General features: G+C 47.3%; 1 protein-coding gene across 3 annotated transcripts in view; it reads left to right on the forward strand.

Moving 5' to 3' along the window:
* The first annotated feature begins 5,453 nt into the window (after positions 1-5,453).
* The window catches only part of npffr2a (neuropeptide FF receptor 2a), a 192,191-nt gene continuing 169,949 nt past the window's right edge, over positions 5,454-27,695 (forward strand). For all 3 annotated transcript variants that reach the window (XM_038804460.1, XM_038804461.1, XM_038804459.1), the window contains exon 1: positions 5,454-5,817. The gene's annotated coding sequence lies outside the window, so the exon portion shown is untranslated. The remainder of the gene's footprint in view (positions 5,818-27,695) is intronic.

A 27,695-nucleotide genomic window follows, 5' to 3' on the forward strand; every position in this document is an offset into this window, starting at 1 on the left:
TTTATTTTTTCAGCGCCAGAGGTGCCATTTGGTCCCCTGAATGGCGTTCACGGCACCTATGTACACTTGTGGACTGAGGAACATTGAGGCAAGGGTGTGAGTGTGTGCAAGTGAGATCAGTCAGAGGTATACAAAGAGGGCATTGAAGTTAATCAGCATGGCACACTGATTTGTTGTTAGCACTGTCATTTCAGAGTTCCACACTATGGTTTACACCTTCTCTTAACTTCACACCATCAAGCACACATTCATGAGCTGAAAGGACACCCTGGCCACCAGTGTTATCTAAAGGGATCATCAACTATTTCCAGGCTAGTTTCTGATTGATTTTTACTGTCTCCTGCCGCGATTGTAAAAGTGTTTGGGGGGTTTCTAGAGTCCTTTAAACATTGTTAAAGTATGCAGGCAGTTTTGTGACACATACTGAGGGACCTTGTCCTGACTTCAAGCTTTCTACTCAGACTACCTGCTCCCAGTGGGAAGTCTTACAACACCAGGTTAAAGTCCAACAGTTTTGTTTCAAATACTAGCTTTCGGAGCACTGTTCCTTCCTCAGGCGAATCAGTGAAGGAGCAGTGCTCCGAAAGCTAGTGTTTGAAACAAACCTATTGGACTTTAACCTGGTGTTGTAAGACTTCTTACTGTGCTCATCCCAGTCCAACGCTGGCATCTCCACGTCATACTTGCTCCCAGGCATGGGTGGAGGCGTATGTATTCCCCTTGACACAACATGACAGGGAGAATGGGCAGAGGCAACACAGAACAGGACACGCTGCTGGATGATAGAGAGGGAAGAGGGAGAATAATCAGAGGCAACACAGAGGAGGACAGGCTGCTGGAAGATGGAGAGGGAATAGGGAGGCCACTCAGGATGTGCAGGGAGGCATTCTCCTACTTGAACCTGAGAGAATGTGTGTTAGTGTTTCACTAACTAAGTCATCACTGCTCTCTGCCATCTGCTTCAACAAAAACTGTGACTTCAGAGCAATGACAGGATGGCACTGCCAGTGGCTGAGAAGGTGAGTGTGGCCATGAACATTTATGCAGCAGGCAAGAATGATGCCTGCAGAGGAAGCAACATCATGATTCCCACACCCCTTTTCAGGTCTAAACAAATTTGACGTCTTTGCCTCTTTATCAGCCTTTTTCACTCTGGCTTAATTCTTCTTGTTCTTTCTAATCATATTTCTCCCCTCCTACCACTTGTTCCTCTTTCTTTTTCTATGTCTGTTTTTCATCCTGCCCCTTTCCCCTGTCTGTCCCTTTTCTATTTTCCAGCTCTTTGATCTTGCAGTTGAATTTTGCTTCCTCTGTAGTTTCAGTCAGGTTTTTCTTTCCACTTCTGACTTTTCTTCCTTTCTATATCTTTTCTTCATTCTCATTAAGGATCTGGGAATCCTGACACCTAAATCAGCAGAAGTTAGTACATAGATACAGCAAGTGATTAAGAAGGCAAATGGAGTGTTGAGCTTTATTACAAGGGGGATGGAGTATATAAGTAGGAATGTTTGGCTGTAGTTATATACGGTGCAACGACATCCCGAGTAATGTGTACAGTTTTGTTCTCCTTATTTAAGAAAGGATATGAATGCATTTGAACCATGGGGTGGCAGGGTGACACAGTGGTTAGCACGGCTCCCTCACAGCACCAGGAATCCGGGTTCAATTCTGGCCTTGGGTGACTGCCTCTGTGCAGTTTGCATGTTCTTCCCGTATCTCCATGGGTTTCCGCTGGATGCCTCAGTTTCCTACCGCAGTCCAAAGATGTGCAGGTTAGGTGGATTTGCCATGAGTGTCCAAAGGTTATGGGGGGATTATGGGGATAGTGCTGGGGAAGTGGCCTAGATAAGGTTCTCTTTCAGAGGGTTGGTGCAGACCCGATGGGCCGAATGGCCTCCTTCTTCACTGTAGTGATTCTACGAGTCTAAACCAGTTCAGAGAAGGTTCACTCAATTGATCCCTGGGATGGGGGCGGTTATCTAAATGAGGAAATGTTGGACAGGCTGGGCTTGTCCATTGGTGTTCAGAAGAATAGGAAGTGATCTTGCTGAAACATACAAGACCCTAACGGGATGAGACAGGGGCCAGATCTTCTTGTGGGAGAGACTAGAACTAGGGGACACCATTTAAAAATATGAAGTCTCCCAATTAGGATAGCTGAGGAAAAATGTTTTTCTCTCAGACTGCCATGAGTCTTTGGAGGGAACAACAGATGCAGGGCCATTGAATGTTTTTTAAGGCAGTGGTTAACAGATTCTTGATGAGGGGCAGCATGGTAGCATAGTGGTTAGCATCAATGCTTCACAGCTCCAGGGTCCCAGGTTCGGTTCCCGGCTGGGTCACTGTCTGTGCGGAGTCTGCACGTCCTCCCCATGTGTGCGTGGGTTTCCTCCGGGTGCTCCGGTTTCCTCCCACAGTCCAAACATGTGCGGGTTAGGTGGATTGGCCATGCTAAATTGCCCGTAGTGTCCTAAAAAGTAAGGTTAAGGGGGGAGTAGGGTGATCATTGCTCGGCACAACATCGAGGGCCGAAGGGCCTGTTCTGTGCTGTACTGTTCTAAAATCTAAATCTAAATAAATGAGTTAAAGATTATTGGGGGTTGGAGGCATGTGGACCCGGGACCATGATAAGATCAGCTATAATCTTATTAAATGGCAGAGTTGGCTTGAATGGCAGAATGGCCTACTCCTGCTCCAAATTCTGTGATGACTTGCCCCTTAGTGTCCAAAAGGCTAGATGGGGTTACTGGGATAGGGTGGAAGTGTGGGCTTAAGTAGGGTGCTCTTTCCAAGGGTTGGTGCTGACTCGATGGGCCAAATGTCCTTCTCCTTCTGCACTGTAAATTCAATGAAAGGTTTTGAGAGCCAGGGGTGCAATTAATGCATCATAAAAGTTGGGGGTAAAGACATTTTGTTTGGATTAAGGGAGTTCTCTGTCTAGTTAATTATATTTCAGCTTGGTAGGGTTTTGTAATTAATGGGAGTAGATAAGGTATCAAGCATTTTGCAGACCGTTTTCATTGAGTTTTTGATTGAGATGTGAACAGAAACCAAGCATCTTCTTTCACTGCAGTTCAGTTAAAGATATGTCTGTTTCATTCCAAGCGGTTTAGAATTGTGTGATTGGAAGATGAGCTGAAACAAGCTGCGAAATAGCTTCTGAAGAAATACAACCAGAGTTTCTGCATGGTTCTGACAGGCTTTGTGTATTTTCATTAAAGCAGTGTCGAAATATCTTCCCTTCTCAAAGTAGAGTATCCAGGCATCTCTGTACAGCAAGTATTCTTGACTGCTATCTGTATTTGAAAGTGGATAGAGAGCTGAGATGTTTTTTGTTGTTTGAGTGGGAATAAAGATAGCAGTTAAGGGTTATTGTTCCAATGTATTGATTGCCATCACTTAAGGCAGTGATTTTTAAAGTGGGTCATGGAATGGTGTAGAATGGGTCACCAAAACGTCACCAAAAATGATCCCCAATGATGACCATTTTTTTGCCGTTTTCTCTCCAGGTAAATTCTCACTGCAGTCCAATCTACGACCACATGAGACGGAGGTGGAAGCCGGGGCCATGGTCTGCCTTGCCTCTCTGGGCCACAGTGTAGTTGGACAGTTTGCAGTCAGAGACCTGTAAAGTTCTCTTTGGATGGTATTTCCTGCTATTGTATTCAGCTCAGGATCTGTTTTATTTCTTGAGTTCAGAGTGTCACTAACAAACCCCGTGAGGCTTTATCATTCTCTCAGTTAACCCGGACAAGCAGCCTCCTCCACTCCTACAAGCCCCTATGTCCACTCCTTCCACTTCCGAATTCCCTCTCCACACCGGGGCATTTGTTCTTCATCACTTCCCCCACCTCTATCCACCCAATCTTCCCAGGTAACCGTCCCCAAGCAACCGTCTCTGCCCTCTGGCTACATGGACTCCATTAGCTGAATTGGTTCCTGTGCCGCAAAGACTTTGCATCTACCTTTATCGGAACTTCAACTGTTCGCCAAGGATGACATTAGCTGGTGGATGAACTACACTCATGTCTCCAGAGGTTTTGAGTTTAATTTCCTATCCGAGGTTGTCTTAGGTTTTGAACGAGTGAGCATGACATTGTTAAAACTGTGCAATACTGAGTCTGTTAATCTTTCGAGTGCTTGCAATTAATTCCCCAATGTGTGTGAAGATATTAAATAATCCTAAATTACACCCTTGAGCATGGTGTCAGTGTGGAGCTATCGTTTAAGGTGAAACAGCTCAATTTACAAATTTACATTTAATAATACAGACCTGCCATCAATGAGTGTGATATAGTTTTTAAAAGTAACTATGGAGAATCTTTTGTGAATGCGGTATGGATCGCAAGAGTTGGCCATTCTGTAAACATGGGTTGCCGGAAAAAACGTTTGAAAAATATAGAACATAGACATAGAATTTACAGTGCAGAAAGAGGCCATTCGGCCCATCGAGTCTGCACCGGCTCATGGAAAGAGCACCCCACTTAAGCCCACACCTCCATCTTATCCCCGTAACCCAGTAACCCCACCTAACTAAGGGCAATTTAGCATGGCCAATCCACCTAACCCAGCACATCTTTGGACTGTGAGAGGAAACCGGAGCACCCGGAGTAAACCCATTCAGACACGGGGAGAACGTGCAGACTCTGCACAGATAGTGCCCCAAGCCGGGAATTGAACCTGGGACCCTGGAGCTGTGAAGCAACTGGTTTACCACAGTGGAGGGGCTAGTTTAGCACAGTGGGCTAAACTGCTGGCTTGTAATGCAGAACAATGCCAGCAGCGCGGGTTCAATTCTCGTACCAGCCTCCCCGAACAGGCGCCGGAATGTGGCGACTAGAGGCTTTTCACAGTAACTTAATTGAAGCCTACTTGTAGCAATAAGCCATTATTATTATTATTATTAACTGTGCTAATCATGATGTTAAAAACACTGGTTGAAGGGGTAGTTGTGAGTAATTTTCTTGGGTGATGTTAAAAATATTTGAAGATTGCGTTAGTAAAGTTTGTTTTCATGTACCATATCCCTATTTTGTGTGAATTCACTCCTGGTGTGAGGTATCCTTCCCTCACAGTCTTACAAAATTAAAACAAAATATTGGGGTTTCTGTCCAGCATCCTAGCCACTGTTTGGGTCTGGTCAGGGATCGGAATAATGTTCATATGTTCTCTCTCTTGTCCATCCCTGTCTCCCTGACTGCTCCCATCTTTCTTCCTTCCTATCTTTTCTTCAGGAACTTTCCCCCTCCATCCATTCCCCTCCTTTCTTTCTGCTCTCTCACGTATCTTCGCCCTTTTTTCTCCTCTCTTTCTCTATTCTACATTTTTCTTTCCTTTTCTTTCGGTAGTTGCCTTTTTCCTTTTTTCTGACACTTCCAATGGTACAGCCTGTGTGACGTAGCATCCCTATTACTCCCCCCTACAGGCTGTGGCTGCTTGTGTTGGAGCAGGGGCTGGGAGAGATAGTGAGAGGCGGCACATCCTCTGCTCTCTCAGCCTGTGCCTGTAACCATCGCAGAAGTTGCCAGTGTTTGACAGATGCGATTCTAGGAGTTAGACGTGATTTTGGCGGAGGGCTCCACGGGTGTTCGTGGTTCGCTGTGTTATAGATGTGACCGTTGATGTTGTAATGTTAGCAATAAGATGTGAAATTAGAAACGACATTATGTACACGCGTTAGTCCTGAGCGAAGTGACGTTAGAATGTTCTGATAGTATTCACAGGTCCTCCCTTATATTTCGAAGAACAGAACAGAGATTTAGCTTCAAAGGCGGGTGAACCTGCGGAATATTTGCTTCAGTATCCATCCTGCCGAAGGTAAGGAATTAATTTCTTGATCTTTCATGAACTAAAGGATCAAATAATACTTCAATAGTACTTTAACGAATCCTCTAATACTTCACCAGGTTAACTTGAAGTGAACTTGCAGCGTTGAATTGAAAAATGTTATTTAAGACTAGATTTTATTTATGTTGACTAGAATGACTTTGAGTCAAGAAGAGTGTGTAATTAAGTCGGTGGCACCACGGATTAATTTATTTGAAGTCAGATTTAGTTTTCATACAAATGGTCCTTTACAATTTCATGGCACATGGGTAACTGCAGTTTTCAGTCACTCGATTGAATTTCCAGGCAATAAATCACGTTTGGACTGGATGTTTTATACTCTGCTGAAGCAAGCCAAGCTGATTACTGCCTGCATTAAGAAATGAAAAAAACACAGTTTTGGAAATGCACAATAGATATCTGGAAAAATAGACTGGAGTAGCGGAAGCTGTTCCCACAACTTGAGGTTTGACAAAGTCTCTCTGTGTCTGAATTGTTAACTTGTCTTTTTTTTCCATCTGTTGTCTGACTACAGAAATTCATATTTTATCTTGGAATCTAAGCAGTTTTGTTTGCCATCTTTGTTGTGAGGCTGTCCTATAACTAATTCCCCTGGGAACCCACTTTTTAACTTGCCCCCCTTGGTAAGGTTGTCCTGCAATCCATTCCTGAATAACATCTATACCGCAGGTTGCATGGTAAACCTTCTTGTAACTTATTCTCTAGCAAATTCACTCTGCGACCTGGTCCCAGGTACTTTACACTGAAAATGATTCCTGCTTAACCTGCTCTGGAGCTGATTCATAAAATCATAGATGATTACTGAAGGGAAAGGTCATTTACAAATCCAGCTGGACAGATGGTAATATCCTTCCTTTGTAGTATTCAATTGTTCCTGATATGACTTCAGGATTTTCACCTCCAGAACTTGTTCTGCAAGGTTTTTGTTGTTGCACATGTTGTTTACTCTTTGTATGAAGAGAAATGTTCTACTATCAGTGTTAAATCATGCTTCATCTTTAAATCACTGTACTCTAGCTCTCCTCCTATATTTTGATTTCAAGTAATATTCCTGCTTCACTTTATGTCCTTAAAAATCTTATATGCTTTAATATGTTCACTTCTCTGACACTTTCTAAGCTGAAAAGTCCAAGTTTCTTGAAGTGTTTTTTTCTGGGAATGTTTGAAATCAACCTTGTGAATATACGGTGCCTCCTGTCCTTAGATTCTGTTTCTCAGCATTCAGAGCTGGACATAGTATTCAGGACACACTCTGGCCACAGCATCATAAAGTTTAATCACAACTGCTGCTGATTTGTGTACTAATATTTCAGCAATGTAGGTAGTTCAAAATCCCCTGGCATTGATGATTGCTGCCTTCCATTAGTTGGACATATTCAAGTGTCAATTCGAGATCATGATACAGCAATGACAACAATTACGTTTTGGCTCGAACAAAGGTCAATGTACTCAGGAGAAATAAGTTAGAGAGCAAAAAGACATGGATAGGATCAGAGGCAGAATTGATAAAGGTTCAAAGACGTGATCTACGCAGCATGGTAGCATTGTGGATAGCACAATCGCTTCACAGCTCCAGGGTCCCAAGTTCAATTCCTACTTGGGTCACTGTCTGTGCGGAGTCTTCACATCCTCCCCGTGTGTGCGTGGGTTTCCTCCGGGTGCTCCGGTTTCCTCCCATAGTCCAAAGATGTGCAGGTTAGGTGGATTGGCCATGATAAATTGCCCTTAGTGTACAAAATTGCCCTTAGTGTTGGGTGGGGTTACTGGGTTATAGGATAGGGTGGAGATGTTGACCTTGGGTGGGGTGCTCTTTCCAAGAGCTGGTGCAGACTCGATGGGCCGAATGGCCTCCTTCTGCACTGTAAATTATATGATTCTATGATTAATAAACCAAAGAGGAGCTGTTACCCTGCTGGGTCTCCACAGTGGACCACCAAATACTGAGAGAGAGAAGATGGAGATAATTCGCACGCAAATTATTGAAAGAGGTAAAAACATTAGAACAGTGATTATTGGGACATGGGTTATCCTAGCATAGGCTGAGGGAGAAACTGGAAGTCCAAGGAGGGGAAGGAATCCTTGAAATGTGTGCAGGAAAGCTTTTTTGATCAAATTCTTACATTAAGAGTCCAACAAGGGAAGAAGCTATGCTGGATCCAGTTCTAGGGAGGTAAGTAATGCAAGAGGAGCCAGTTTCAGTGGGAAAGCATTTCGGGATGTTATGACATGGCAGGTGGCACATGCCGATTGCCCAAAATCCCAGATGGGAAACATGAAACAGCTGCCAAATAATTTTGTTTTTTGCAATATGTATAGTATGGGGCAAAGTACTATAATCTGGAAATGATGTCCCCAACTACTTGTGATGAATTTATATTAAAGTGAATGTTTATTGAGAAATAAAACAAGAAAATCACTTCAAATCAAAAATGGCGTCAAACGGTAGACGAATTTCAAAATATTTTAACCCCCAAAATATTTTAACCTAGCCACCTTTCAAGCTAAAATTAAAAACCTTCCCCTTTTGTGTTCAACAGCTCCTTGTAGATTTTTAGATCTATAGGATTCCAGTATTTGTTTAACCACACAGTGGCTTTGTTTTCTCTGGGGGGTGCCCTCTGAGGTTGACAGCAGTTGATTTGTCAGGTATGGCATTGTTCACACCATTCTCTGTGAATTCTGACCAACTATTCCTGCTGTCTGATAGGAGATCTAAACAGCTCCTCCTCACATAGGTTTCCATGACTCCTTAAATACACTCTTCCCTTTGATCTCTCCATTGTCTCACCAAGCCTCTTTAGAAATGCTCTCTCCCAAAATTGATCAAATTAATTTATTTTAACTCTTAAGATTTAGAAGAGAAGTAAACTCACCCTATCATTATTTTACTTCCTTACACCATTTTGTACAACCTAGAAATACACATGGGAGTATATGGGGATGGATATAGGGAGGATGGGATCAAAGGCTATGGGGAGACAGCAGGATTAGGCTATTGGGCTGGATGATCAGCCATGATCGTGATGAATGGCGGAGCAGGCTCGAAGTGCCAAAAGGCCTCCTCCTGCTCCTATCTTCTATGTATCTATGTATCTATATATATATATAATTGCTTTACATCTGCCTTCAAAAGAGGATTGTATACTGCCAATGTTATTGTAAAGGAAGGGGCAGGGATAGGGAAATTGGAAAGGATTAAACTGGATATATGAGATATCTGCATGGTAGGTAGTGCTCAAAGATCTAGGTACAAGGCGTATATATGCAAAGTTTGTCGACGAAACAAAGCTTGGAAACGTTGGAAGCAGTGAGGAGGGAAGTAGCAGATTTCCAGAGGATATAGGCAGATGGGTAAAATGGGCAGATGCGTGACAGGTGAAATTTAATGCAGGCAAGCATGAAATGATGCATTTGGAAGTTGGCAGTCAATATAAATTAAATGGGACTAACTTAAAGGGAGTCTAGGGTCAGAGAGATGTTGGGGGGGGGGGGGGGGGTACATGCACAAACCTTTCACCGTTACAAGTAAAGTTGATCCGGCTGTTTGAAAAGGTGCTGGGTCCAAAGGTGAAGTCACACAGGATCAGAGATTAGGTGGTAAGATGGATACAGACTGGTGCAGTCCCGGAGGCAGAGGGTAGCAGTAGAAGGGTGTTTTTATGAATTGAAGGTTGTAACATGTGGGGCGGGATTCTCTGACCCCTCCGCCGGGTTGGAGAATCGCCGGGGGGCGGCGTGAATCCCGCCCCTGCTGGCTGCCAAATTCTCCGAGGCTGGGGTTTTGGCGGGGGCGGGAACTTTGCCACGCTGGTTGGGGGCCGTTGGCAGCGCCCCCCCCCCCCCGGCGATTCTCCGGCCCGTGATGGGCCGTGTGGCCACTCATTTTCAGCCGCTCCCGCTGGCATAAATCAGAACAGGTCCTTACTGGCGGGACATAGCTCCATGGGGCGGCCTGCAGAGTCCTTGGGGGGAGCGCGTGGGGAAATGGCCCCAGGGGGTGCCCCCACGGTGGCCTGGCCCGCGACCGGGTCCCACCAATCCACGGGCGGGCCTGTGCCATGAGGACACTCTTTCCCTCCGCACCAGCCGCTGTCAACCTTCGCCATGGCCGGTACGGAAAAGAACCTCCCTGCGCATGCGCTGGGATGACGCCAGCACACACTGGCACTCCCGCTCATGCACCAACTCGCGCCAGCCGGTGGAGGCCCTTCCGCGCCGACTGGCGTGCCGCCAAATACTCCACCGCTGGCCTAGCCCCTCCGCACCTTTGGTGCGGCCCGACGTCGGAGTGGTTCACGCCACTCCTCGGCTCCGGAGTGGCCCACCCCACCGGTTCGCGGAGAATTCCGCCTGTGGTGTTCCATAGGGATCTGTGCTGGGGCCTCTGTTGTTTGTAGTATACATAAAAGATTTGGTGGAAAATGTAGCTGGTCTGATTAGTAAGTTCGCGGATGACACCAAGGTTGATGGAGTGACAGATAGTGTTGAGGATTGTCAGAGGATACTGCAGGACATAAATAAGTTGGGGACTTGGGCAGAGAAATGGCAAATGGAGTTTAATTCGGACAAATATGAGGTAATGCACTTCGGTAGGTCTAACATAGAGGGTAAATATACAACAAATGGTAAAACTCTTAGAAATATAGAAAGTCAGAAAGATGTGGGTGTACAGATCCACAGATTTTTGAAAGTGGCAACACAAGTGGACAAGGTAATCAAGAAAGCATGTGGAATGCTTGCCTTCATTGGACGGGGTATCGAATATAAAAACTGGCAAGTCATGCTACAGTTGAATAGAACCTTGGTAAGGCCGCACTTGGAATATTGTGCACAATTCTGGCCGCCACACTACCAGAAGGATGTGGAGGCTTTGGAGAGGGTGCAGAGGAGGTTTACTAGGATGTGCCCTGGTCTGGAGGGTATTATTTATGCAGAGAGGCTAAATAGACTTGGACTGTTTTCATTAGAAAGACGAAGGTTCGGGGCAACCTGATTGTTGACTACAAGATTATGAGAGGCATGGATAGAGTGGATGGGCAGGCACTCTTTACCAGGTTGGAGGGGTCAGTCACTAGGGGGCATAGATTTAAGGTCCGTGGGGCAAAGTTTAGAGGAGATTGGGCAGCATGGTAGCACAAGTGGATAGCACTGTGGCTTCACAGTGCCAGGGTCCCAGGTTCGATTCCCCGCCGGGTCAGTGTCTGTGCGGAGTCTGCACGTTCTCCCCGGGTCTGCATGGGTTTCCTCCAGGTGCTTCGGTTTCCTCACACAGTCCAAAGACATATAGGTTAGGTTAGGTGAATTATCCATAATAAATTGCCCTTAGTGACCAGAAAGGATAGGAGTGGTTTTTGGGTTACGGGGATAGGGTGGAAGTGAGGGCTTAAGTGCATCAGTGCAGACTCAATGGGCCGAATGGCCTCCTTCTGCATTGTGTGTTCTATTTTCTATGTGGGAGGCAGGTTATTTTACACAGAGGGTGGTGAGTGCTTTGAACGTGCTGCCAGGGGAGGTTGTGGAAGCAGATACATTAACGGCATTCAAAAGGCATCGCGACAAACACATGAGCAGGATGGGTACAGAGGGATATGGCACTAGGAACGGCTGAGGGTTTTGGCCAATGGTGGTATCATGACTGGTACAGGCTTGGAGGGCTGAAGGGCCTGTTCCTGTTCTGTATTGTTCTTTGTTCATATCCTTGGCTTTAGAAGTAAAAGTGTCGAGTATAAAAGCAAGGAGGTTATGCTAAATCTTTCTAAACCATTGGTTAGACTTCAACTAGAGTACTGTGTCCAACAAATACTGCGGCTGCAAGAGCAATTCAAAGGTTGAGTATTCGAGTATTCTACACCAACTAACTCACTTCCTGACTCCCCTCAACCTTTCCACCACCTATGATGCACAGGCCAGGGGTGTGGTGGAATATTAGGCACTTATCGCGTGTGTGCTGTTCCCACAACACTCACGAAGTTGGACACCATCCAGGAAAAGATATTCTGCAGAAACTGCATTCTATTTATTCCTGTAATCTAACATTTCCTTTACATCAGCGCAACAGAGCTGCGGTGTATAGCACAGACATAATGCACTGCAGCAACTTGCCAAGGTTTATCTGAGAGCATTTCCAAATCTGCAAAGTCCACCGCCTAGAAGGATAAGAACAATAGGCATATGGGAATACCGTAACCTCCAAATTCCCTTCCAGGATTCATTGCACCCTGGGTGGAATATATCACTGATCCTTCATCAGCGCTGGGTCATATCCTGGAACTCCCTATGTAAGAGCACTGTGAGCACCTTCAGCACTGCGATTCAAGAGGGTTCATTGTTGTTAAGGATAGCCGATAAATGGTGACAGTGCTAGCATACCCACATCCAGTGAATAAATAAGTAACTTTGATCAACAAAGTAATGGTCATGCAATCGGTACAGAGGGAAATTACTGAATGTACAGAGGGATAAGGGGCTGTTATGCAAAGGGAGTAGAGAGGATGGGGCGAGGGAATATTTACTCGAGGTGTTCAAAATTATGAAGATTTTTTACAGAGTAGATCGGAGGAAATGTTTGCCACTGGCAGGAGGCTTAATACAGAGGGAAAAGACTGAAAATAGAGGACAGAAATTCCAGGGGTTGATGAATAGAATTATTTAATGGGGAAAGAACATGGAGTGGGATTAATTGATAGCTTTTTCAGTGAACTAACACAGGAATGATGAGCTGAACTATCTCCTCCTGTGCTCTATGTCATTTTGATTCTCATGGGTGTTTTCTATTTTTCATCCTTGAGTGTAGCACTTTCTATGTACCTGCCATTGCTCCTTAATTGAATATATTAGGTGAAATTCTCCCTTTGATAGACGAAGGGCGGGATTCTCTGTTGCCCGATGCCAATATCGTAATCGGCAATTGGACGGAGAATCCATTCCGATGCCTAAATCGGGGAGGGCACCGGTTTGACGCCGGTTTTCGAGTCACCCCATCCTCCAAAATGGCGTCATCGCGGCACACGGCGCACGCCGTTGAAACAGCGGTGTTGTGTCATCAGAAGGCCTTCCCACAATGCTTTGCCCCCGATGGGCCGAGTTCCTGACCGCGCAGTTGATGTGTGGTCTTAGCAGTCAGGAACACAGTGTGGCGGCCATGGAGTGTGTCCAACGGCACTACACTTGGCCAGGATCTGTGCCGCTGGCCGGGGGGGGGGGGGCTTCCATGAGAGCTGGGAGGACTGGTGGTGAGTGGCCAGGGGTTGGCCTGTGGGGCCGCACTTGGCAAGTCAAGTCCGCGCACGACCAGCGCCATGTTGTACAGCGTGTGCATTCGCGGCCACGGACCCGGCCATTCTTCGGGCATTATTGGCAAGGGAGCCAGGAGTTTTACCCGGCGCCGCTGCTAGCCCCTCACCAGTCCCAGAATCGGTGAGGGATCAGCGCCAATTTTAGCGTCATAAATCGTCCGGGAATTCTCCGTTTCAGCTGGCACAGCCACTGAAATGGAGAATCCAGCCCCCTATGTTGAGGCCAGTACTGAATTACATATGGTTCCATTACCCATTGGGAGCGTTTCTTTCTTGAGCAATTCATGACATGCTAAAGGGCCAGCACTCCACCCACGCAAATCTAGAGCATCAAATTCGCTGGCGCTGGAGTTGGTGCTGGAGAGCTTGACAAGCTGGAGCTGCTTATAAGCACTCGAACCCCCACACACTCTCATTCCAGCCAAGACGATGGCCCAGCGAAGTGCTGCCACACGATTATGAGACCGAATATTGGATGCGGTGGAGGAGAAGCGGGTCACCATTTTCCCCAGGGTAGGCAGGAGGCTACGGCCCGCAGTCCTCAACAGGGCCTGGGCGGTGTTGGCAAAGGTGGTGAGTGCTGTGAGCCTTACCAGGCAGACTGGCACACAGTACAGGAAGAAGATAAAAGGCCTCCTTAGGGCATCTCAGGTGAGCCACCACCTCTGTTCCCCTGATATCACTCCTGTCCCTCATTCCTCACATCACCCCCGACCCCCTCAAGGCCAAACAAACCCCGACTGCCCACATCTCCCTCACATCCCACCCTGCACCAAACTCCAACACTTGTATTGTCCACTTTGGTCAGGTGCTATGCACACAAACCACCAGCTACAGACCCCCCACCCCCCATGTAACTCGCCCACATATGTCTCACCGTGTCCTTTGTGTGTCCCCGAGGAAAATATGGCCCGTAACCGAAGAGAGCGCGAGAAGGCTGGAGGGGGCATCTAGGAAATGCGGACTCTCACCCCCACTGAGCAGAGGGCGATGGCATTATCCAGGGAGGTGCAGGAGAGGGCTATCTCCAAGGTGGAGGTTGGCATGCGACAAACAAGTGAACCCCTAATGCAAAATGATGTCGCGATAGCAAGCGAGTGACCGCTCACCCTCGATGCCTTTACTGGCCTAGGCAAGGCAAGGAGAGACTTGACTCACTTGCTGAGGGATGTCTCTGAGCTCCATGGTTGAGGACATTGAGACCTTGATTGGGACGAGAGCGGGCCTGCAGGACTGGCAGTGCCAGTTGATGTTGGAGGCTCTGGACCACACTCCTGCCTCACCTCCATCACATGGAGTAGCCCCGGGGCTATTGAGCACCCCGAGGGAGGAGGATGTGATGGGACCCATGTCGGTGTCTCCTGAGAGGAGGTGCTGGAACACGTCATGGCTTCTTAATACTCCCCACCTGATACTGGTGGACCTGATGGGAATCAGGCTGAACTGTGTGATACCTCGTCACCTGTCACACCTCAAAAGTCAGCCCAGCAAATCCAGGTTCAGGCCCTCCAGAGGAAAGCGACCAAAGGCACCTCAGGCTAGAGGGTGAGGTATACAGCAGGCCGCTTCCACATCTGATGTGCTGTCTGGGGTCACACCGAGTAGAGCATTAAAGATAAGGGGCGGGATTCTCTGACCCCCCGGCCGGGTCCGAGAATCCACGGGGGGGGGGGGGGAGGGGGGGGGCGGCATGAATCCTGCCGTACTCACCGGCGCCGTTTTGAGGGTGGGTCGGGATTCGCGCCACGCCGGTCGGGGGCCGTTGGCAGCGGTCCCCCTGCAATTCTCCGGGCCCCGATGGACCGAGCGGCCCGCCGTTTTTGACCAGTCCCGCCGGCATGGGTTACACATGGGGATCTGGCAGGTGAGTATGCGTGGGCGGTCCTTGAGGAGGGCGCAGGGGGATCTGACCCTTGGGGTGCCCCGCGATCGGGGCCCACTGATCTGCGGACGGGCTTGTTCCGTGGGGGCACTTCTTTTTTCCGCGCCGGGCCCCGGTAGGGCTCTGGCATGGCCGGCGCGGAGAAGAAAACACCTGCGCATGCGGCAAAATATGCCGGCCGGTCTGCACATGCGCGGAATGAGGCCATCTGTTCTGCACATGCGCGAGATCATGCCAACCCTTTGGCGCATGCGCGAACTCAGAGAATTCCGCGCTTTCGGGAGCTGTTGACACCAGAGTGGTTGGCGCCGGTTCTCCCGCCAGCATGGGGACTTAGTCCCCAGAAGGGAGAATCCCGTCCAAGGAGGCTAGGCACCAGTTAAGTTGGCATGGGTGCAGCACATAGGTTGGAGGTAGGAGTCAGGGCACAATAATGTGTCTAGTGACTATTAAACACCTTTTCGTCAACATTCCTACCTGCCTTATTCCTCTGCCTGAAGGGTATGAGAGATGGACTAGGTGCAGAGGGAGTGTCGGATGGGGTTGTGGGAGATTGCTGGTGTGGGGTGTGGATGCTGGAGGATGGCACAGGGCAGGGGCCCCAGGGCAATTGGACGTTCCACCTGGGGTCACCCTCAGATACTGGAGGAAACAGTATGAGGCCACCGTGTGGTACAGTTTACCCAGTGAGTGACCCACCACCGCTCACCATCTCCATACCCCCCCTCACCCCCCCCCCCCCCCCCCAAAAAGAATATATGGGCTTGTGAGATGGAGTTGCCATCACATTCAGGGATCACCCGGGCGGAGAGGGAATGTTATCCTGAAGGCAGGAGTCAAACTTTGTCAAACAATGAGGAGCACCAGGGCTCATCTCATGGCGAGTCATCATCATCTTCCATCCCGTGGGCAAGACCCAGTGATACTGCCAATCCAAGGACAACACCCTGGGGTGATGATGGTATGACCCTTGGCGTGTCGCGTCTTTTCGTCCGACGTCACTTCGTCCAACGTCACTTCGTCCAATTATCCAATTACAAATTAACTCCGTATAAAACCATTTAATTGATAAAATGCAAGTACAATGCAGCAAGTGAATTTAATTGTTAAAATGCAAGTAATTGATAAAATGCAAGTAAACTGCAAGTTGAAAAATGCAGTTAAAAAGTTAAAAAATCTAAAAATGCAGTTAAAAAATCTAAAAGTTTACTAATTACTTAAAATTCCCGAAATTACTTAAAATTGATGTAAATTGTAAATTCCCGAAATTCCCTAAAAGTTAGATTTCCAGAACTGTACCCGAGAGAGAATAATGGAGAGAGGACAAGATGATTTGATATTCTACAATTCCGACAGACACAGATATAAGTGGGAGTCTAATTGGATTTAGACAATGAGTGCAGTTCTGAAAGAAGCAGATTTAAACTCGACTTTCGTCGAGTGATTAAAACCTCTGGTTGGCAGTGGGTTCTGACATTACAGGTCTGAAATGATCAAATATTCCATCAGATACAATGGCTCTCATCACGCTGGAGCATACATGGGTGAATATCCTGCAGCTTATCTTAATAATGTCTGGAGATCAAGCAGCACAAATGCAGAACTCAACATCAAGAGGCGAAATAGATGGAGAGGATCCTTGAGCAGTAACATTGAAAAACTAAATTAAACTATTTGTAATTGGATAATTGGACGAAGTGACGTTGGACCAAAAGACGGGCGGACAAAAAGACGTTGGATCAAAAGACGTGGACGAAGTGTCGTTGGACGAAATGACGTCGGACGAAAAGACATAGCACCGACCCTTGGAGGGGGAGCTGGGATGGCATGGAGTAAAGGGGTGAGGGATAGGGTGGATGCGAAGCAGCTGTGGGTAAGGGGGCACCACGTGGAAGGAGTGTATGGAGAGGTTGGACAGGGTGACGGAACTGCCAATGGCCAGGCCTCCAAGTCGGCAAATCTGATGGTGATGAGGGTGTCCCGCGTGCGGTGGCCCTGGAGCACACATTGGGTGGCCTGCCGTGTCAGCCAGGGCTTTCATGTCCGGTTATTCCTATAGAATATAGAACAGTACAACACAGAACAGGCCCTTCGGCCCTCGATGTTGTGCCGAGCCATGATCACCCTACTCAAACCCACGTATCCAACCTATACCCGTAACCCAACAACCCCCCCCTTAACCTTACTTTTTAGGACACTACGGGCAATTTAGCATGGCCAATCCACCTAACCCGCACATCTTTGGACTGTGGGAGGAAACCGGAGCACCCGGAGGAAACCCACGCACACACGGGGAGGACGTGCAGACTCCGCACAGACAGTGACCCAGCCGGGAATCGAACCTGGGACCCTGGAGCTGTGAAGCATTTATGCTAGCCACCATGCTACCGTACTGCCCGTGCTGTCCTGTCATTCTCTTTGTCAGATGAGGCCTGCCGTTCTTCCTCCTCTTCCAGTATGTCACTCCCTCTACTACACGATGTTGTGCAGGACGGAGCAGGCCAGCACAATGCTTCAGACCTCCTGCGGTTATATTGGAGCACCCCACCAGAGCACTCCAGGCATTGGAAGCACATCTTGAGGACGCTCAATAACATTCCCGGTTGCTGTATGGGCATCGCTATAGCAGTTCTCCACCTCAGTCAGGGGTCTCCAAACAGGTGCCAATAGCCAAGATCTCAGTGGGGAACCTTTTTCGCCTAATATCCAACCCCTCACCCAAGGGGGTGCCTTGTAGGTGCCGGGAACTGACGAGTGCGCCAGGATGTATGCGTCGTGCATGCTGTCTGGGTATCGGGCATAGACGTGCATGATGTGCAGCTGGTGGTGGCACACCAACTGCATATTCAGGGAGTGGAAGCTCTTCCGATTGATGAAGGGCACCCCCTCTTGAGCTGGTGTTTGTAGGGGGACATGTGTCAAATTTATCACCCCTGGACCTGGGGCACGCTGGCGTTGGCGCAAATCCTGATCCAGGACATCCTGGCGGGCTTGGTCTTCATTAAAGTTTATATAGTCTGCAGCTCAGGCGCATAGGACATCCAGCACAGCATGGATGCACATGTGCGCAGATGTCTGGGATATCCCAGACAGGTCCCTGCTCTGCCTCTGGAAAGACACAGAGGCATATACGTTCAGGGTGATCGTTACCTTGATGACCACCAGGGCCAGGTGTCCTCCTCCAAACCCCCAGGGTGCCAGGTGCATCACCATCTGTCACTGATGGTGCACGGTCTCCCTGATAAGCTGGTGGCACATGTGGTTGGCTCAAAGGACAGGCACCGATGGTATATATGTGGCCGAATGCAATACTTCCTTTGCACCTCCTCTTCGGCCTGTTGGGTGTCCAGCTATTCAGCCTCACCGGCTGGCCCCTGTTCTTCTTGGGCAGGCTTCTCTTGTGTAGGGTTCTCACCCAGCAAGCCCTCTGCTCCAGCCTCCGCCCTCCATAATAGCAGCTGTGGCCATATAGTTAGCGAGCATTCTTAGCTGTCATCTGAAATTCAATCTTTGCAGGGCGATAACATTTATTCTGCCATTCCTGTGTTGCCTCTTCTGATTCCACTGCCCCTCCGAGTTTGGTGCCTTTAGCAAGTTTGATAACTTTGTATTGAGTTTCTGAAACGTGGACATTTATTTGAAGGCGGAACAGTCTTGCTCCCAACATGGAGCCCTGGGGCACCCATTGCAGTCTCACCTTACACCCTGAGATCCCACTAATAGATATTTATTGTTCTGCACTTTCTTTCAGTTTCTTACCTGTTTCACAGTTTATCCTGAAGCCCCATTGGTTTGCGTTTGTTCGTGAAAACATTTTTTGGAAATCGAAGAACAGCACATCAAGTCTATCTTTTGTAACATAAATTGGTGAAAGTAGTCTCGAAAGTAAACCCGCCCTGTGATTCGTTCCTTGGCAAATCTTCCCCTTAACTCATGAATGTGGAGATGGCATTATTGTGGGCACTGGCATAAATGTTTAGATCAGTTTAGATCAGTGTTGGTACTGGACACATAGATGTGATTCTGGTATATAAGGGTTATGGTTGTAATGGTTTTGATAGGCATACTGGGTGTGACCATGTGGAGTTGAGTTTTTTGGGTATTGGGGATGTGGAAATTGTCCCACTGTGAGTCCCATCCTTTCCTCCACTTCCAACTCTCCCCATAACCCCTCCCCTCTTCTGACACCACTATTCCCCCCAAAAGCAGATGCAAAGATCTTGTAGGACTTTTTTAATTAGAAAGACCTGAGACAATTTATTCAACTAATTCTTTTGATTTCCCATTTGTCCTTGCACACCAAGCCAAACCTAATCTTGGTTTCCCCTGCTAGAGTCCTAAGCCAACGAATGGGATCGACTGTCGGCGAGATCCTCCGCTTCGCTGGCAGCATGCGCACGCCTGCGGATGTCCCGATGGCGTAAGGGGTGGCCACAATGGGAAACCCCATTGGCTGGCTGCCAGGACGGAGGATCCCACTGACGGCGGTGGCTCTCCGCACCAGAAAACAGGTCTGGTGGGACGGAGAATCCTGCCCTGTCTTTCCCCAATTGATGTCCTATCTGTCCGTGTGTCCTCTTTAAGCTCATCTTGTCAGGGAGGGGTGTTTCCCAAGATCCTGCTCTCACTTAACCTGCTGGTCAGCCAACATCCTTTCCTGGCCTCCTGCTACCTGATGTCAATCGTTTTGCTCCTCAGATACTGTCCCTTTTGCCTTGATTGACATTCACAGTATATCAGCAATGCTAGCAAGGATGATATTTATGTAGTTGAGAGATAGTGGTGGACCTTCTTCGTAAGCTCCTGCAGTCCATTGGTGAAGATTCGTTCACTGTGCCATTCAACATTTTGATCCAGAGCAGTGTGATTTGGAGAGACCTAGAAATTATTATGTGTTGTCGATGCTTCTTGCTTTATTCCTGCTGGGTGATGAAACTTACAGGGTCCCCAGGTTCGATTCCCCGCTGGGTCACTGTCTCTGCAGAATCTGCACGTTCTCCCCATGTCTGCGTGGGTTCCTCCGGGTGCTCCGGTTCCTCCCACAGTCCAAAGACGTGCAGTTTAGATGGATTGGCCGTGCTAAATTGCCCTTAGTGTCCAAAAAAAAGATTAGGAAGGGGTTATTGGGTTATGGGGATAGGGTGGAAGTGAGGGCTTAAGTGGGTCGGTGAGACTTGATGGGCCGAATGGCCTCCTTCTGCACTGTATGTTCTATGTTCTACATATCCAGGCAATGGGGAGTATTCCATCACACTCCTGACTTGCACCTTGCAGCTGGTAGGAGGGGTCAGGAAGTAAGTCATTCAGTGCAGAATTACAGCCTCTGACCTAACCTTGTAAGCATGATTATGTGAGAAAAACGCATGGCAATTGAGGTAACCTGTCATAGGAGACACCACCTCGCTCCCCCCTTCACGAACACCACCCCACCCCACCCGCTTGGAGTTCGATGGTGGAAATTTTGAGTACCAAGTAGTTGGTCTGTTTTCTTTTGCGGGAGGATGGTCATTGCATGCATGACTAACCGTGACACTAAAATGACTTGGTGTTCATCCATCCAAGCCTGGCTAATGGCGAGGTCTTGCTGCACGCGCACTTGGTCCACTTCCATCACTTGAGGATTTGCGAATGGAACTGACCCGTCTGTTCAAATAAGGTGTGTGTGTGTGTGTGTGTGTGTGTGTGTGTGTGTGTGTGTGTGTGTGTGTGTGTGTGTGTGTGTGTGTGTGTGGGGCGCAGATACGCCAAAACAAAATAGCAAACGCGCCCCAGTTCTGAGCATTGTGTTTGGGGGAAGATCATTGTAATGGAGCAATAAAACAGACAGGTGATATAGTGTTGGTGTTGGGATTACTTTGTGGAGGTGATATTCAAGTGAGTGTAGAGTGGATGCAAAGATGCAGGTGTAGATGTTGAGTGTGAGCTCTGCTTTAGTTTAGAATAGTACAGCACAGAAACAGGCCCTTCGGCCCTCAATGTTGTGCCGAGCAATGATCACCCTTACTCAAACCCACGTATCCACCCTATACCCGTTAACCCCAACAACCCCCCCCCCCCTGAACCTACTTTTAGGACACTATGGGCAATTTAGCAATCCCCCCATTAACCTTACACTACGGGCAATTTATCATGGCCAATCCACCTAACCCGCACATCTTTGGACTGTGGGAGGAAACCGGAGCACTCGGAGGAAACCCACACACATACGGGGAGAACGTGCAGACTCCACACAGACAGTGACCCAGCCGGGAATCGAACCTGGGACCTTGGAGCTGTGAAGCATTGATGCTAACCACCATGCTACCGTGAGGCCCCAAATTAGTTTGATTATGAAATTTGCATTTTACTAAAATGAACTAAAATAACTGCAATTGAAGTATGAAATCAGCAAAATTATCAGACATGTCAAATAAATCTCTCCAAAGTTGGAGTGGCAAGGGGGCACAGTGGTTAGCACTGCTGTCCTCACAGCGCCAGGGACCCGGGTTCAATTCCTGCCTTGGGTGACTGTCTATGTGGAGTTTGCACGTTCTCCCCGTGTCTGCGTGGGTTTCCTCCGGGTGCTCCGGTTTCCTCCCACAGTCCAAAGATGTGCGGGTTAGGTGGATTGGCCATGCTAAATTGGCCCCTTTGTGTTCAAAAAGATGGTAGATTAGGTGAAGGGGTTATTGGGATATGGCGGAGTAATGAGCTTGGGTGGAATCCTCTTATCAGACGGGTCATTGCAGACACGGCTGGGCAGAATGGCCCCCTTCTCCACTGTAGGGATTCTATGATTCTATGAAAGGTGACGTAAGTTCAACCATGGAATAGACTCAAATATTTCGCAACATCCATCTCTGAATTGTTTGCTTTCAAAGTTGAAACAACAACTTTAAAGCTGCCAGCATGCTCCAAAAATACACATAACGCTTTTGGAATAGGGAGTGGGAGGTGTCCCAATGTAGTCTCAAAAACAGCGAGCTCCAGCATTCTGCCAAGCTGAGGTTGAGAATTTATCTGTTCTGCATGATAAATCACAATATTTATTTTTCCTGCCTCTTGATACTGTACTTTTTTCATAAACGCATGCCATTCACCTAAACATACATTGTCATTACTGGTGCAACCATCAGACATTTAACAGGTTCATATGATATTTCTCTGCTATTTTGGTGGAGGTATTAAGCAGTTCAAGTAAATGGTTTTATATCTCTACTGAATAAGAAATGTGAATCACTCTCTGATAATATAATTTACAGCAATTTCTGTTAAATTGATATTATGATATTTTGATACAATGCATTAGAGAACAGCTAATGTGGTCTCACTATTTAAGAAAAGTTGTAGAGATAAGCTAGGGAACGATAGACCAGTGAGTCTCACATCAGTGTTGGGGAACTACTGGCGAAGATTCTGAAGGAGAGAAATCCACCTCCACTTGGAGAGGCCAGGTTTGACTAGGGGTAGTCAGCATGGCTTTGTCAGAGGAGTCATGCTGAATATATGTGATTGAATTTTTAGAGGCATGTAACCAAGTGTATAGATGAGGGTAGTGTCAGTTGATGTAGTTTACATGGATTTCAGCAAAGCCTTTGACAAGGTCTCACACGGGAGAATTATTAAGAAGACAAAAGCACATGGAATACAGGATGATTTGATAAGGTGGATTCATAATTTTCTTGGTGGTAGGAGACAGAGGGTGATGCTAGATGGCTGCTTTCGTGTCTAGAAGTCAGTGTCCAGTGGCGTACCGCAGAGATCTGTGCTGGACCCCCTATTGTTCGTCATTCATATAAATGACATATATAACTATGTTGGGGGTAGGATCAGTAAGTTTGCGGATGACACAAAGATTGGCAGGGTGGTTAACAGTGAGGTTGAGTGTCTTGGGTTACAGGAACATATAGATGGCAGAAAAGTGGCAGATGGAATTTAACCCTGAAAAGTGTGAGGTGATACTCTTTGGAAGAAGTAATTTAACAAGGAAGAATACTGTGAAAGGTCTGACACTGGCAAGTTCCAAAGAACAAATGGACCTTGGTATGTTTGTCCATAGATCTCTGAAGGCAAAAGGGCAGGTTAATAGGGTGGTGAAAAAGGCATATGGGACACTCACTTTTATTAATTGGAGCATAGATTATAAAAGCAGGGAGATCATGATGGAGCTGTATAGAACTTTGGTGAGGCCACAGCTGGAGTACTGTGTGCAATTCTGGTCACCACATTATAGGAAGGATGTAATTGCACTGGAGGGGGTGCAGAGAAGATTCACCAGAATGTTGCCTGGGATGGAATATTTGAGTTATAAAGAGAGGTTTGATAGGCTTAGGTTGTTTTCTGGAGCAGAGAAGACCAAGGGTGACCTGATCAGGGTGTGCAAGATTAGGAGGGGCATGGACAGGGTGGCTAGGGAGCAGCTGTTCCCCTTAGTTGAAGGGTCAGTTACGACGTGGACACATGTGCAAAGTGAGGGGTGGGAGGATTAGGGGGGGAATTGAGGAAAACATTTTTACCTAGAGAGTGGTGACAGTCTGGAATGCACTGCCTGGGAGGGTGGTAGAGGCGGGATGGCTCACATCCTTTAAAAAGCACTGGCTGAGCACTTGACACGCAATAACATTGAAGGCTATGGGCCAAGTGCTGGCAAGTGGGTTTAGGTAGGCAGGTCAGGGCCTTTCATGCATCTGTGCAGACTCGATGGGCCGAAGGGCCTCCTTCTGCACTATTAAACTCTATGATTCTATGATTCTGCACTGTAGTATTTTGTGATTCTGTGATTCAGACTGAGTGTACTGGACGTTCCCCTGGAAAAGAAAGAGTGGCTTTGAGAAAGAGCAGAGGCCACACAGAGTAGGAGAAGCTGCTGGAAGAGGAGGGAGAAAGGTTTACAGCCACAGGGCCTATGTGGCCGGGGTTTCAGGGTAAAATCATCCGATTTGAAACTCAGTAAGGAATATTGTATGAGATGTCTACGTTTCAGTAAGAGTACCCTCATTGTTTTCTGCTACCTACTATAGCTACAACCTCAGAGCAGGACAAATAGCGCATTGCAAGTGTCTGTAAAGGTGATGAGCAATTTTATTTGTAAGTGTCAGGGCTCATTCTGGGTTAAATGTTGAGATATTTACAACACGTCACATTTTGCCACCTACTGTTGCATAAGGGGTTTTACTGAGACTCTCCATTCATGAAGATCTAGCCAGATTTTCTTTGCTCTTGTCAAAGACGAACAGATGGAGTGAACACATGGCTTCACGGGGTTGCAGGATGCCATTGACTGCAGCAATATTGCTTTAAGGGCAGCATTTGTCAACTTTACTCTAAGCTGGAATCAAAAGCATGAAATCATACAATGTTGCATCCAAAAGTCAACTAATCAACCTTTTGCCTTCACTTATGCTTGTCTTTCTGTTCTTCTGTAGTGATACCCTAGTGGCTACAGAATGGCTGATGCAAGGCAGCTGATTTTTAGAGGTTGTTGATGGCCTTAAGCAACTCTGGGCCTTGAAAGTTCTGATTCAGACTGCACCTCAGCAGACTGGGCTGACTGGCTGATAGACAACAGTAAGAGCACTGACAGAGTGGCACCCAGATATTGGGTAGCTGCTGCTTGTGCGATATTGGCTACCAGTCACTGCATCATCTTTGGATAATCAAATGTGCTAATGGAGTTGGCCAGCTCTTGCACACTGGAAATAGAGTACGCTCAATACTCCTTGACATATGTCCCTGCAAGTTTTCTGGCGGGCTCCTCATTTCACACTGGGATTTCTGTGTGACAAACACCATTCCGTGTTTTCCGGTAAGTTTCCCCCATCATAATTCCCATCTGAAGCCTCTGCCAGCAGGAACTGGCTTGTCAAGCTCACCCTTTGATGGGCTGGCATGTGCACTATTATTTCATAGAATTCTAAAACCCTTCCAGTGCAGAAGGAGGCCATTCGGTCCATCGAGTCTGAACCTACCCTCTGAAAGAGCATCCTCCCTTGGGCCAGACCTCCCCTATCCCCGTAATCCAGTAAACTCCACCTCACCTTTTGGACGCTCAGAGACAATTTTATCACAGCCAATCCACCTAACCTGCTAATCTTTGAACTGTGGGAGGAAACCGGAGGAAATCCACCAGACACGGGGAGAAAGTGCAAACTCCGCATTGCCAGTATCCCGGGGCCGGAATTGAACCCGGGTCCCTGGCGCTGTGAGGCAGCAGTACTAACCTCTGTGCCACCTTGCCGCCCATTTCTGCTTTGCCTGGTTGCATTCCACTCATACTCGCCGTCTCACCATAACATGTGTTTGTGCTATCGTCTAAATTAGGTACAGTGCGAGTATCTGGAATGTTAGCTCTGGCAATGCTGCGTTTACTTTTTTTGTTGTTCTCCCACTGCGTGATGAGGTCTGTTGGGCGTCTGAAAGGAAAAAGGCAGAGGGTAAGCCTGAGGTCATAGGACTTGGGAAATGCAATCCTACCGATCGCGTTTTGATTGGTTCCTGCGGCTTCTGATTATATACCACTTTCCACTGCAAAAGAACGGGGAGTATTTCAGAGATGTCATGTAATCTGTTTAGGAGGTGTGGTTGTCATGGGAGAACAGCTGGCAGCAGGTGCAAACTGCGAGATGCATGTGCAAGGCTTGTCTTCCCAATAGCATTGTGGGAGTACGTGCACCACATGGATTGCAGCAGTTTATGAAGGTAGCTCACCACCTAAGGATCGGCAACAAATCAACAATTTAAAAAAATGAGGCTTACAAATGTGCGAGTCCTAATTAACAGAGATTGTTGGTTGGTGAGTGGCGGGCATGTGTTGCATTGAGCAGCGTGTGAGGTTAATGGTGCAATTGTTATGGAATGACATTTGAAGATGCATTGACCGTGACTACTCATGTGAGATCATTGAACTTCTTGCAGCACTGCATCCAGACGCTCAGGGTTTGATTCCTGATATGGCCATCCACAATTATCTGCTCGCTCGTTTTTGTGAGGGTCTCCTTGTCATTGCAGTTGACACATCTTTCTTCCTTTCCGCACACTATGCCAAGGCCGTCCAACCTCCAAAAATCTTGGGATTTGTTCTGTCCCATGATGTGTCATTCTGCATTGTTTCCCAGGCCAGGGTCACTTCCTGCATGGCTGCCAGCACCTGATCCAGGCACAATGCTCCTCAAGTTAAGAAATGCAAGCTAGCTTTTAAACCATGCAGGTGAACTTTAAGTTTGACGAGCGGAAGTTTGTTAGGACTCTGCTGAGTGCATGCAGCATTAGTGTCGGTGAAATTCGGCACTTGCTCAAATGAATAGGCAGCACAAAGTTGGCATGTCGCCTGCATAACACTGAATGGACACAAGCTCTTCATTGCAGCACACCACCTCACCTCAGTCTCCTCGCCATCTCTCAGTCTCACACCATCCTTCCCTCCTGGAAGTTGATTTTCCTGAGCTCTATCTGGGGAACAGCAATCAGGTCAAAGAGGATCTTTGAAGTCAGATTTTTGCATTCCTCAAGATGTCCTGGGATAATGGACCTTCCCTCAGGGACAGAGCAGGATGTGCACCTGCACAAGCTTTGTGTTCTCATTGAAATAAGGTATGAGGTTCCTGGGCTTTTGTTTTCAATAGAGTACAAAAAAGATGGTGTTAGAGCTTGTGTCTACACAAGCTTCCTATTGGGTGCCTGGTCTCAGGGAAACAATGTAGGTCAGTGTTCCTTCAAACTTTTTTTCCGGGGACCCATTTTACCAAACGGCAGATGCACTGGCGGTAATTTTCCAAATTCGCTGGAACACTGGGGCAGTCCCAGAAGATTGGAAAACAGCAAATGTGACGCCACTGTTTAAAAAGGGAAGTAGACAAAAGATGGGGAATTATAGACCGTTAGCTTAACCTCTGTCGTGGGAAGATGCTTGAGTCTATTATCAAGAAAGAGATAGGAGGGCACCTCGATAGAAATTGTCCCATTGAACGGACGCAGCATGGATTCATGAAGGGCAGGTCATGCTTGACGAATCTCTTGGAATACTATGAAGACATTTCGAGCAAGGTAGACAAAGGGGACCCAGTGGATGTGGTGTGCCTAGATTTCCAAAAGGCCTTTGACAAGGTACCGCACAAGAGGCTGCTGCATAAGAAAAGGATGCATTGTGTTAAGGGTAGAGTACTAGCATGGATAGAGGATTGGTTGTCTAACAGGAAACAAAGAGTGGGAATAAATGAGTGCTATTCTGGCGGGCAATCAGTGACGAGTGGTGTGCCTCAGGGATCGGTGTTGGGACCACAATTATTTACAATTTATATAGACAATTTGGAGTTGGGAACTACGTGTAAGGTATCCAAGTTTGCAGATGACACAAAGGTGTGTGGCAGAGCAAAGTGTACTGAGGACTGTAAAACCTTACAGAGAAACATTGATACATTGAGTGAGTGGGCAAAGGTCTGGCAGATGGAGTATAATGTCAATAAGTGTGAAGTTGTGCATTTTGGTAGGAGTAACAATAGAACGGATTATTACTTAACCGGTAAAAAGCTGCAGCGTGCTGCTATGCAGAGGAACCTCGGTGTTCTTGTGCATGAGTCACAGAAGGTTGGTCTGCAGGTGCAACAAGTAATTAGGAAGGCAAATGGAATTTTGTCCTTCGTTGCGAAGGGGATTGAGTTTAAAAGTAGAGAGGTAATATTGCAGTTGTACAAGGT

Source organism: Scyliorhinus canicula, chromosome 8 (assembly GCF_902713615.1).
Source record: "Scyliorhinus canicula chromosome 8, sScyCan1.1, whole genome shotgun sequence".
Taxonomy (NCBI): Eukaryota; Metazoa; Chordata; class Chondrichthyes; order Carcharhiniformes; family Scyliorhinidae; genus Scyliorhinus; species Scyliorhinus canicula.